The 10,906-nt window shown below is 44.0% G+C and overlaps 1 non-coding gene across 1 annotated transcript; it reads right to left on the reverse strand.

Annotated features, from left to right (window-relative positions):
* Positions 1 to 6,459: 6,459 nt before the first annotated feature.
* Positions 6,460 to 6,579, reverse strand: LOC130887123 (small Cajal body-specific RNA 14). Its single transcript, XR_009058348.1, has one exon. It is a non-coding gene; the product is annotated as a small Cajal body-specific RNA 14 (non-coding RNA).
* Between the last annotated feature and the right edge of the window lie 4,327 nt (positions 6,580 to 10,906).

Here is a 10,906-nt window from a genome sequence, read left to right on the forward strand (position 1 = left end):
TCAAGTTGTCAGGCAACATGTCAGCAAGTACTTTATGTGCTGAACCATCTCAGTAGCCCATACGATTTAATTTTGGAGTCCCTCTGTGTGTGTGTGTGCATGTGCGTGCATGCTCATATAACAGTGTGTACATGGAAATCAGAGGCCAGCTCCTGGAAGCGGTTTGTTCTCTCCTTCCATCATGGATTCCTGGGGTTGAACTATCTGGCTATGAGACCTGATCCTTCCATGCAGCCCATGCTGGCCCGAGAGGATCTTCAGTGCCGAGATGTCTGATGTGTCTGTCCAAGCTCAGTTCTGCTCTGTTTGATTTACCTCCAGTTTATCATCAATATGTCCTTCCTCGTGTGAGCTTTAGTTTGTCCTTTTATTCCCGGGCCTTAGGGTACTGATCTGACATACACTTTCTTTTATCAACACTGATATTTTATAGCTGTAGATTTCCCCTTTAGTATTGCTCTTCACGATTCTGTTTCTCTATATTGTGCTATTGTTTAGATTTGTCTTGTACTTTCTAAATTCCTTTAGGATTATTTTGTGCTAAGAATCAAATTTCCATGTACTTGTAAATGTTCTAGCTTTAGCTGCATTCCTGTTTTCTTGCTTCATCCCATTGTGATTGGTAGAATTTGTATGATTTGTCTTTTTATATATCTTTTTTTTTTTGTTTTTGTTTTTGTTTTTCGAGACAGGGTTTCTCTGTGGTTTTGGAGCCTGTCCTGGAACTAGCTCTTGTAGACCAGGCTGGTCTCGAACTCCCAGAGATCCGCCTGCCTCTGCCTCCCGAGTGCTGGGATTAAAGGCGTGCGCCACCACCGCCCGGCCTTCTTTTTATATATCTTGAAGGCTAGAGATGTAGTTCTTTTTTTTTTTTTTTTGAATTTTCGAGACAGGGTTTCTCCGTAGTTTTTGGTTCCTGTCCTGGAACTAGCTCTTGTAGACCAGGCTGGCCTCAAACTCACAGAGATCCGCCTGCCTCTGCCTCCCGAGTGCTGGGATTAAAGGTGTGCGCCACCACCGCCCCGCTAGAGATGTAGTTCTGCGGAGGAGTGCCTGTCTAATGGGATAGTCCATATTGCTGTCAACTTGAAAGGATCTGAGGTGGTTTGAATGAGAGTGGCCCCCACAGGCTCATCTAGTTGGATGCTTAGTCGCCAGTGGAATTGTTTGAAAGGATGTCAAGGATTAGGAGGTGTAGACTTGGAGGAAGTGTGTTGCTGGGGGTGGGCTTTGAGGTTTCAAAAGTCCTCACCAAGCTCAGACTCTGTCTTTCTGTCTCTCTGTCTCTGTCTTTTTCTCCCTGTCCCCCTTCCCCTTGGTTTGCAGATCAGGTTTAGTTCTCAGCTATGCTCCAGAGCCCTGTGTGCTGCCACGCTCCCTGTCACGCTCCCTGCCATGCTCCCCGCCATAATGGCTATGGACTAAACCTCTGAAACTGTAAGCAAGACCCCAATTAAATGCTTCCTTGATAAGAGTTGTGCCACAGGCTATGAGAAGCGGGTGGCAACTGGTGTTCAGATGACAACCCACCAGAGGCATGGTTATCTGATGGAGGATTAATCCTGTCCAGACAAGGTCTGCAGGACCATCGACTCTGAAAGCCATTGCTCACTTTTGCTAAAGCAGCTTGGTGTCTCCCCTTTACCTGCGTTGTAGTGTGTAATCTCATGTGATGTGTATACATACTCTCATGATTGCATCTCAGTCTTATGGGCACATATATCTGAGTGGTCGGACAATGACTTTTCATTTGACTAAATAATTTTGATATATAGAGTATGTACTGGGACAGGCTTCATAACTGGATCTATTTGTCCCACAAGGACTGTGAACAATGAAAAGCCTGCCTCGTTCTTTTGCTTATTTGGTGACTTCCCTGACTCTGTGAGACCTCCAGTGAGAGAATTTAGTCACACAGTCAAAACACAAATTCCCACTGTCAAACCTTCATTCTGTTCCCTGAGATATGTTCGAAGCCACCTCCCTGCATGTTTGGCAGGACATGCAGTCAGGAAAGGAGGAATCTTTCATATAGATCATATTTGGGACCTTCAAAGATAAAGGGATATGCAAGCTCAGAGAATTGCCTTTGTTTTGTGTGTGCATGTGTAAACTGGAAACTTTACAGAATGAGAGCAGAGAGAAGAATAAAGAAACTGATGCAGAAAGGTACGTAGTAGAGGGTTAATTTCACCCTCAGGTACCTTCTAAGCCCCGCACTTCCTGTGAACCTTCTGTCTGAACCCTGAGGGGACCCTGAGGCTGGCACTTAGAAGCGCCCCCCCCCCCCCACCGCCCAGCTGCCTTGGTCATGCTGTCTCATCTGGATAAACCTGGGAAACACACCTCTGGGTGTGCCTCTGAGCGTCTTTCTGGAGAGGATGGACTGACTGGGAAGACCTACACTCGCAGTAAGTAGCACCATTCAAGGGGTAGTGCAGATGGAGAGAGAGAGGGCTGAGGAAGGAGCGAGATCACCTGTCTGCTTGCCTTTGCTTCTTGCTGTGTGTCTATCCTGCCACTGGCATCCGCCACTGACATCAGAATCCAGTTTCTTTGGCTTTCCAGTGTGGATTGACGACTAGCAACTCTTTTGGAGTTTCACACTTTCTGCACTGGATTGTGACTACTGCTGAGGTAATCAGCCTCCCCAACAGTCATTGGACTACCAGTCCCTATCATGTAAGCCAATCTAATAAAGTCCATTTTATGACAAATGCATATTCTACTGGTTCTGTTCCTCTAGAGATCCCTGTTTAATATCCCTTGCATTCATGAGGCATTTAATATCCAACACCACACACACATGAGCACACATACACACACACACACACACTATTGAGACTTATTCTGTGACTAACCAATACCCTCTCCTGGATAATGTTTCATCCACACTTAAGGATAATGTATCTTTCTGAGTGTGCTATGTATGTCAGTTAGATCAGGTTGAATCACTATTGTTCAAGTTCTATATTTCCTTATTGACCTTTTAAAATGTACTATTAGTTAGGGGTGGTGCACATATCTTTAATGCCAGCACTCAGGAGGCAGAGGTGAGTTCAGGATCAGTCAGGCTAGCCAGAGCTATATGGTGAGACTCTGTCTCAAAAAACCAAAAATATGCCTGGCTGTGGTGGCACACGCCTTTAATCCCAGCACTCGGGAGGCAGAGGCAGGCAGATGTCTGTGAGTTTGAGACCAGCCTGGTCTACAAGAGCTAGTTCAGGACAGGCTCCAAAACCACAGAGAAACCCTGTCTCGAAAAACCAAAAAAAAAAAAAAATTTTATTATTAATTACTGCTGTGTTTGTGTGTGTGTGTGTGAGAGAGAGAGAGGCAGAGAGACAGAGATGGAGAGACAAAGACAGACAGAGATAGAAAGAGAGAGAGAACTTGGGTGGTTCTAGTGTGGGCTTTTGAAACCTCAATGCCCACCCCCAGAGAGAACTTTCTGCACTAAGGCCACACCTCCTAATCCTTCTGATCCTTTCAAACAGTTCCACTGATGACTAAGCATTCAAATATATAAACCTATGGGGACCATTCTCATTCAAACTACTTCACCAATCCTTTCAAGTTGACAGGAAAAGCCTGTCCCTCTCGGCAGGCGCTCCACATGCTGCAGGGCACATGTGGATTCCAGAGAGCAGCTTCCAGGAGTCTAGTTCTCTCCTCCCGCCTTTCCATGGGCTCCCGAGATTAAATACAAGTTGTCAAGCTTGCACAGAGAGCTTATCTGTCGACCCGACCCTTAGTGCTCCTTTGTCAAGTTACCTTGTTCACGATCAGGAGAGGGTACTGCAATGTCTGTTAACGTGGAACCTTCTGTTTCCTCTCCAGTTCTGCCAGTTTGGCTCTGTTCATTTTGGAGCTACGTGATATAGTGCAAATATATTTATATATATTGTGTGTTCACGCTGGATTACACATTTTAATTTATGTATATATGCATATATCTGTGTGAGCAGATGTCACATGTATGTGGGTGTCCTCAAAGGACAGAAGAAGAAATTGGATATCTTGGAGCTGGAGTTATAGGTGGTTGTAAACTTCCCAACATGGGTTCTGGGAACTGTTGTTTTCTGCAACCAATTTCGTTTCGTCTATTTTATCTAACAATCATATACCAACATTGGTTATCTTCTGGCTGTTATTTGCATTAAATGTATTTTCTATTTTTTTTTTATTTTTGGTGTGTATGTTCTGTATGGCCTGCAAAATAATCCATGGTAGCCACACTTTTGATTTTGAATGAGTTTAAGTATATAGCAAGCCAGGGTAAAAACAGCACAATATGGGTAGCATCAGTTTGGGTGCTCAAAGTCCCACGGCAGCTGATTAAGGAAGTCCTGTTGAGAATGTCAGCTGGAGTTCTAGAGAGAGAGTCTCACTGGGTGGTGACAGCACACACCTTTAATCTCAGCACTTGGGAGGTAGAGGCTCGGGATCTCAGTGAGTTCAAGGCCAGCTTGCTCTACAAAGCGAGTTAGTAAGAAACCCTGTCTCAACCCTCCCCGCCAAAAAAGAGTCTTGGGCAGGGCCAAATATCTCCTCCAGTGAGGCTTCCAAATAAAGAAATAGCAGTTAACAGAGACACTATTATCAAATCAGGTGTTCACAACGTCAAACATAAACCCATTGGGAATGTTGAGGCAGTCAGCTGGCATGCTATTTGTTTGCTTGTTGGAAGATAGGGTTTCTCTGTGTAACAGCCCTGGCTGTCCTGGAACTTAGACCACCCTGGCTCAAACTCACAGAGACCTGCCTGCCTCTCCCTCCTGAGTGTTGGAATTAAAGTGTGTGCTACCAAGCCTGGCATGGAGTTCTTTTTTTTTTTTTTTGTAGGTCATCCCACTTTATTTTTTTTTTGGCATGGAGTTCTTGACTCAGCTTCCTGTCCAAGGCTCACCTTCTGGTTTCTCTTTCCCACTGCCAGCTTTTTGTTTGTTGGTTGGTTTTTATTACACTTTAGAAATTATTGGATTTTGATTTTGTTTTGTTTTGTTTTTTGAGACAGGGTTTCTCAGTTAAACAGTCCTGATTGTCCTGGAACTCCCTCTGTAGACCAGGCTGACCTTGAATTCATAGAGACCCACCTGCCTCTGCCTCCCGAGTGCTGGGATTAAAGGCGTGTGCCATCACCACCTGGTTTAAAATTGTTATTTTTTGATCGAGGGTCTAATTTATGTATTTCTAAGTGACCTGGAACTCACTATGTAGACCAGACTTTTATCACACTCATAGAGATCTGCCTTTGCCTCCTGAGTGCTGGGGTTAAAGGTATATCACCATATCTGGCCCAAATGTTTATTTAATTTTTATTGTTTATACTTGCGTGTGTATGTCATTCTGTGTGATGAGCATGCGCGCACGTGTGTGTGTGTGTGTGTGTGGTGTGTGCGTGTGTGTGTGTGTGGTGTGTGTGTATGTGGTGTGTGTGTGTGTGTGGTGTGTGTGTTTGGGTGCCTGAAGAGGCCAAGTTATGGTGTCTGATTCCCTTGGAGTCAGAGATACAGGTATTTGTGAGCCAAAAATTACCCGGAGTGAGGTGACTCAGGAAGGCTAATGCTGCACATTCTCTCCTCGGCAGTTCCCAGATCCAAATCCTCAGGCGTGAGTACACAACACGGGATAACCACAGAACCAGGAAAAGTAGAAACGGACAAGTGGGGTGGGGACCTGAGAGGGGATTAGCAGGACACAGGAGATATGAAGTCAGAAATGAGTGGACTCCAACTGGGGAAGATGGAGGGGGTCAACATAGAAGGAAGGACAGGTGACAAATAACATTCAGGTTGATTGACAAAACATTAAGGAATCATATTATAATTTAACTCCTTGTTTCTTTATATCCAATGTAAGTTTCATGTACAGAACATGATTTTTTAATTTTTGAAAATGTTATAATTACGTGTATGTATGTCTGTGCACATGGGTGCAGGTCCCTCTGGAGGCCGGAAGGAGCTGTCAAATGTCCTGGAACTGGAATGGCAGGAAGTGGTGAACAGTCCCACATGGGGCAAGAACACTGTGAGCTATTAATAATACCTGCATCATCTTCCCTGAATTCCCTTTTAGTCTTAATCTGATCTGCCAGCCTCTATCTTTGAGGGGGTTGAGGGTTTTGCTTCACTGTTTTTGAGACAGAGGCTGTCTATGTATCTCAGCCTATGTTGGCCGGGAACTTGTGTAGACCAGGCTAACCTTAAAGCCATATCCTTCTGCCTCTTAATGCTGAGTTTATAGTCATATGCCACAGGCTGTCTTTTTGATTTTGCTCTTTTGGTTTTGGGAATTTTTGAGATAGTATCACTATAAAGTTCAGGTTGGTCTCTAACAACTGTCTTCTGAATTAAATGGGTGTGCCACCATATTAGGCTTTTTGCCTTTTAACAGAAGAATTTAATCTAGTGAATACAACTATTGACAGAAAATTCTTTTTTTTTTTTTTTCTTTTTTTATGTATGGAGCCATCGCACAGAAAATCTGATAACTATACAGACTCTGTCGGCAGGAACCAACTGTTTTGATGTATGTGACCGTCTATGGTTGCATGACAGAAAATTCTATACCTGCCATTAAGTTGTTTTCTGTATCTTTGATTTTTAAATTGCTTTTCTAGTTCATTTGTTGTTTTTATGCATGTTTGAGGCCCGAAGAGGGTATTGGGTGTCTTCTTCTATTTCTCTGTCTCATTTCTTTGAGGCAGGGTCTCTCCCTGAATCTGGGGTTTTCAATTTTCTTTGACTTATTTAGTATGTGTACCTTGTTTGTTCTGATGCCTTCAAAGGTCAGAAAAAGCACTGCATCCCCTGGAACTTGAGTGACAGATGACTGTGAGCCATGCTGTGGTGCTGGGAACGGACACCATGCCCTCTACAGGAGAAGCAAGTACTCTTAACTCCAAAGCCATTTTCCAGCCCTGGAGAGTGTTTTTCAGCTAGGCTGGCAGCCAGCCAGTCACAGCAATTTTCCTGTTTCCATGTTCCCCACTATCTCCCAGTGCTTAGGTTATCAGGGTAAGCACAAAATCATGCCCCGCTCATCATTTGGATGCTGGGACTCAATCCAAGACCCTCATTGCTATACAGCAAGTGCTCTTGTTCACTAGGTCATCTGCTCAGCCATCTCAATGGTATTTTGTCTATAATTCCTATTTTTCTGTATTTTTTTGGGGTTTAATATTTTGATTACTTTTTTTTTTTCGAGACAGGGTTTCTCTGTGTATCTTTGGCTGTCCTGGGACTCCACTCTAGACAAGGCTGGTCTCGAACTTAGGGATCTTTCTGAGATTTTATATATATATATATATATATATATATATATATATATATATATATATAGAGAGAGAGAGAGAGAGAGAGAGAGAGAAAGGCTGGCCTCAAACTCACTGTGGAGCCAAATATGAGCTTAAATTTATTTTAAAGATGTATTTTGTGTGTGTGTGCCTGCCCGAGTCTGTGTATTTGTGCATTATTGTCAGCAGTTTTGTCTGAGAAAAAACACATTCTGTATCTAGAAGCACTTTGATCTTTATCACACTAAAGACAGAAGAAAATGACCTGTATAAGAGACATTTCCTGATCAAGAAGATGGAATTTTTTTTTTTAAGATGTAAAATCTTAGCTGGGCTGTAGTGGCGCACGCCTTTAATCCCAGCACTTGGGAGGCAGAGGCAGGCGGATCTCTGTGAGTTCGAGACCAGCCTGGTCTACAAGAGCTAGTTCCAGGACAGGCTCCAAAACCACAGAGAAACCCTGTCTCGAAAAACCAAAAAAAAAAAAAAAAAAAAAAAAAAAAAATGTAAAATTTTGTAATCATGCCCCTGTATATTTCTTATTCATACTTCCTTGTCTGTGTTCTTGCTGGTTAACCACCAAGCAGAACTTTCTATTTCTGGTAAACATAGTTTAATGGTTGTAGAGTATCTGTGCATGCAAATGCTAATGAAAGCACAGCAAAGGATGTGTTCCCGTAGACTATTGGATCCTCAATCTCCCTGCAGAAAATTCATGTTCCAGACAACAAATCTTGGCCGGGCGGTGGTGGCACATGCCTTTAATCCCAGCACTTGGGAGGCAGAGGCAGGTGTATCTCTGGGAGTTCAAGACCAACGGAGAAACCCTGTCTCGAAAAATCAACAAAACAAAACAAAAAAACAAACAAAACAACAACAACAAAAAAACCAGACAACAAATCTTGTTTCGTGAACTGAGCTCTGCATTGCTGCCTTCTGCAGTGCAACTCAAGGCTTTGTGCGTGCTAGGCAAGCACTACCAACTGAGCTATATGTGAGCCCCTTTCGGCTTCTGAGACAGTGTCTCCTGCAGACAAAGCTGACTTTGAACTTGCTATCTCATCACAGATGATTTGAACTTCTTATCCTTCTGTGATGGCTCATCTGAAAATTGTTGGAGGAGGGGGTGCTTGTTCTTCCCAGCCACCCGGCTAGCTTAGAACTGAAATAATCACACAGAAACTGTATTCATTAAATCATTTCTTGGCCCATTAGCTCTAGCTACTTATAGGCTAACTCCTACATCTTAATTTAACCTTTTTTTTTTTTTTTTTTTTTTTTTTTTTGATTTTTTGAGACAGGGTTTCTCTGTGGTTTTGGATGGAGCCTGTCCTGGAACTGGCTCTTACAGACCAGGCTGGTCTCGAACTAACAGAGATCTGCCTGCCTCTGCCTCCCAAGTGTTGGGATTAAAGGTGTGCGCCACCACCGCCCGGCTAGACTTTTCTCCTAACCCATTTCTATTAATCTGTGTATCATCAGGAGGTCATGGCCTTACCAGCAAAGTTTCAGCACATCTATCTCCAGTGGTGGATCATGGCATCTCCCTGACTCTGCCCTTCTTTTTCCCAGCATTCAGTCCAGTTTTTCCCTACCTACATAACTTCTGCCCTGCTATAGGTCCAAAGCAGTTTATTTATTCATTAATGGTAATCACAGCACACAGAGGGAACTCCCACATCATAACATGATTAGAGACAGTGAGATTGAATTGTGGTACTTACCACCCAAGCCTGATGACCTCTGTGTGTCACAGAGAAAGGGCGGGGAAGGGAAAGAAAGGGAGAGGAGAGAATCTTAAACCCAGAGATGGCAGCCCAAGTTGACCTCAGGTATCCACCAGCACATGTATACATGTACCTGCTGCAAAAACATGAACATGCATATATACACAGGTACACAAGGTAATGTATAAAGATACATATGCATGAAAAAAATCACTATGAAACATAATCTTATACACTGAAAAAATAATGAACCTTTTGTAAGCACGCCTGCTGCTAAGTCTGATGTGATCCCTGGGACTCCCATGGTGGAAGGAGCATACTGACTCCTGAGAACTCTCTGACTTACACATGCATATACCCAAGCACATGTACATACACAGGAACTGCCTTATTTAGGGTTAGTGTGATAAAACACCATGAGTAAAAGCAACTTGTGGAGGACAGGGTTTGCTCACGCGTGTGCGCACACACACACACACACACACTTGGGGAGGACAGGGTTTGCTCACGCGTGTGCGCGCACACACACACACACACACACACACAGAGAGCTACCCAGTTTGATAACTTGAGTTTTGATTCTCAATGGGAACTGGAGGTGTGAAACGGATGATACCAAATTTTGTTATATACACATATGAAATTCTCAAGAAAAATGCATAAAAACTTGAACCTTATACATTGGGCGTCCTCAAGCTTTTTTATGAGCAAAGAAACTGAAGACATCATCTATATTATAGGGAACAGTTGCCTGCTCTCTACCGAGGAGACTTCTGGGTAAAGAGCATCTTTGCTGGGTAAGAGATTTTGTAGCCTGCCGGGGTGTACACGCCTTTAATCCCAGCACTTGGGAGGCAGAGGCAGGCGGCCCTCTGAGTTTGAGGCCAGCCTGGTGGGTGCTATGGAGACCAGAGGTTAGGTTATCCTCAATCTCCTCTCCACCTTGTTTCTGAGATAGGCTCTTTCTGAACCTGCAGCTCAACACTGCAGGTCTAGACCATATCCCTTTTTTCCTTTTTTGAGATGGTTTTACTCTGAAGCCCAGGCAATTCTGTGCCTGGCTTCACTCTGCTAAGCCATTGGCCAAAACAGCTTTATTCATTAACCAATAAAAGCAATACATATACAGAAGGACATCCCACATCATGGATCCAAGCTGCAATGTACAGCGAGAAAGATGCATGGCGCTGCAGATGACAGGTCCGTATAGCCATCGCTCTGACACACTCACAAAGAAGTGTGAGCTAGTCAAAGCCCATGGAAACCTTTACGAAGAGAAAGCTCACTTGTGCTTTATTCCCAGTTTGTAGGCTGAGGCAAGAGGATTGGCTGTGAGTTCAAAGCCAGCCTGGACTGGAGAAAACCAGAAAACCTGCCTCAGAAAACCAGCAGCAAGCAAACTGCTCTTTAGCCCTTGAAAAACAACCATCTAGCCTGTTGTGGTGGGCCGCATCTCTAACACCGGTACTTGAGTGGTCTCTGAGGCAAGAGGATCAGGCGTTGAAGGCCTTAGCTGCATAATGAGTCTGAAGTCAGCCTGGGTTACATGAGATCCTGTCTACTAACCCTCCACCATTAAAATAAAACCCAGCCGGGCGGTGGTGGCACACGCCTTTAATCCCAGCACTCGGGAGGCAGAGGCAGGCGGATCTCTGTGAGTTCGAGGCCAGCCTGGTCTACAAGAGACCAGGGACGGGCACCAAAGCTACAGAGAAACTCTGTCTCAAAAAACCAAAAAAAAAACAAACAAAAAAAAAACAAAAACCTAAAATAAAACCCAAACCTCGAAACAGAAGGGTCTACAGCCAACATGGTAGTCAGTGGCAACGACTGGAGGCTTTTCCGTTTCTGTCAGACTCAAGGCAACAATGCCCACTTCTGT

This window comes from Chionomys nivalis, chromosome 14 (genome assembly GCF_950005125.1).
Source record: "Chionomys nivalis chromosome 14, mChiNiv1.1, whole genome shotgun sequence".
Classification (NCBI taxonomy): domain Eukaryota; kingdom Metazoa; phylum Chordata; class Mammalia; order Rodentia; family Cricetidae; genus Chionomys; species Chionomys nivalis.